The sequence below is a fragment of the Syngnathus leptorhynchus genome, unplaced genomic scaffold (genome assembly GCF_054491065.1).
Source record: "Syngnathus leptorhynchus isolate UIUO unplaced genomic scaffold, UIUO_Slep HiC_scaffold_143, whole genome shotgun sequence".
Lineage (NCBI taxonomy): Eukaryota > Metazoa > Chordata > Actinopteri > Syngnathiformes > Syngnathidae > Syngnathus > Syngnathus leptorhynchus.
Genome location: NW_028232110.1, coordinates 1 through 2,500, shown reverse-complemented (window position 1 = coordinate 2,500; position 2,500 = coordinate 1).

Genomic DNA, 2,500 nt, shown 5'->3' with positions numbered 1-2,500 from the left:
AGCGGACGGGCGCCGCGAGGCGGACCGTCCGGGGCGACTCTCGGCCTGTGTTTTCGGAGCCGGCCGGGCATCACGCTCCCTCCTTGGATGGACAACATTCGTAGTTGACACTTTGTGTCATTTTATCCGAGCAGACGGGCGCCGCGAGGCGACCGTCCGGGGCGACTCTCGGCCTGTGTTTAAGGAGCCGGCCGGGCATCACGCTCCTTCCTTGGATGGACAACATTCGTAGTTGACACTTTGTGTCATTTTATCCGAGCGGGCGGGCGCCGCGAGGCGGACCGTCCGGGGCGACTCTCGGCCTGTATTTAAGGAGCCGGCCGGGCATCACGCTCCTTCCTTGGATGGACAACATTCGCAGTTGACACTTTGTGTCATTTTATCCGAGCAGACGGGCGCCGCGAGGCGGACCGTCCGGGGCGACTCTCGGCCTGTGTTTTCGGAGCCGGCCGGGCATCACGCTCCCTCCTTGGATGGACAACATTCGTAGTTGACACTTTGTGTCATTTTATCCGAGCAGACGGGCGCCGCGAGGCGGACCGTCCGGGGCGACTCTCGGCCTGTGTTTAAGGAGCCGGCCGGGCATCACGCTCCTTCCTTGGATGGACAACATTCGCAGTTGACACTTTGTGTCATTTTATCCGAGCAGACGGGCGCCGCGAGGCGGACCGTCCGGGGCGACTCTCGGCCTGTGTTTTCGGAGCCGGCCGGGCATCACGCTCCCTCCTTGGATGGACAACATTCGTAGTTGACACTTTGTGTCATTTTATCCGAGCAGACGGGCGCCGCGAGGCGACCGTCCGGGGCGACTCTCGGCCTGTGTTTAAGGAGCCGGCCGGGCATCACGCTCCTTCCTTGGATGGACAACATTCGCAGTTGACACTTTGTGTCATTTTATCCGAGCAGACGGGCGCCGCGAGGCGGACCGTCCGGGGCGACTCTCGGCCTGTGTTTTCGGAGCCGGCCGGGCATCACGCTCCCTCCTTGGATGGACAACATTCGTAGTTGACACTTTGTGTCATTTTATCCGAGCAGACGGGCGCCGCGAGGCGACCGTCCGGGGCGACTCTCGGCCTGTGTTTAAGGAGCCGGCCGGGCATCACGCTCCTTCCTTGGATGGACAACATTCGTAGTTGACACTTTGTGTCATTTTATCCGAGCGGGCGGGCGCCGCGAGGCGGACCGTCCGGGGCGACTCTCGGCCTGTATTTAAGGAGCCGGCCGGGCATCACGCTCCTTCCTTGGATGGACAACATTCGCAGTTGACACTTTGTGTCATTTTATCCGAGCAGACGGGCGCCGCGAGGCGGACCGTCCGGGGCGACTCTCGGCCTGTGTTTTCGGAGCCGGCCGGGCATCACGCTCCCTCCTTGGATGGACAACATTCGTAGTTGACACTTTGTGTCATTTTATCCGAGCAGACGGGCGCCGCGAGGCGGACCGTCCGGGGCGACTCTCGGCCTGTGTTTAAGGAGCCGGCCGGGCATCACGCTCCTTCCTTGGATGGACAACATTCGCAGTTGACACTTTGTGTCATTTTATCCGAGCAGACGGGCGCCGCGAGGCGGACCGTCCGGGGCGACTCTCGGCCTGTGTTTTCGGAGCCGGCCGGGCATCACGCTCCCTCCTTGGATGGACAACATTCGTAGTTGACACTTTGTGTCATTTTATCCGAGCAGACGGGCGCCGCGAGGCGACCGTCCGGGGCGACTCTCGGCCTGTGTTTAAGGAGCCGGCCGGGCATCACGCTCCTTCCTTGGATGGACAACATTCGTAGTTGACACTTTGTGTCATTTTATCCGAGCGGGCGGGCGCCGCGAGGCGGACCGTCCGGGGCGACTCTCGGCCTGTGTTTAAGGAGCCGGCCGGGCATCACGCTCCTTCCTTGGATGGACAACATTCGCAGTTGACACTTTGTGTCATTTTATCCGAGCAGACGGGCGCCGCGAGGCGGACCGTCCGGGGCGACTCTCGGCCTGTGTTTTCGGAGCCGGCCGGGCATCACGCTCCCTCCTTGGATGGACAACATTCGTAGTTGACACTTTGTGTCATTTTATCCGAGCAGACGGGCGCCGCGAGGCGGACCGTCCGGGGCGACTCTCGGCCTGTGTTTAAGGAGCCGGCCGGGCATCACGCTCCTTCCTTGGATGGACAACATTCGCAGTTGACACTTTGTGTCATTTTGTTCGGCCTGTGTTTAAGGAGGCGGCCGTCCTCCACTCGGTCCGTGTTTAAGGAGCGACACTCGCGCTCCGGTTCGGCCTGTATTTAGGGAGGCGGCCGTCCTCCGCTTGGTCTGTGTTAAGGGCGACACTCGGTCCATGTTTGAGGAGCCTGGCCCTGACGCTCCTCTCCGGCCTGTGTTTAAGGAGGCGGCCGTCCTCCCCTTGGTCTGTGTTAAGGGCGACACTCGGTCCATGTTTGAGGAGCCTGGCCCTGACGCTCCTCTCCGGCCTGTGTTTAAGGAGGCGGCCGTCCTCCCCTTGGTCTGTGTTAAGGG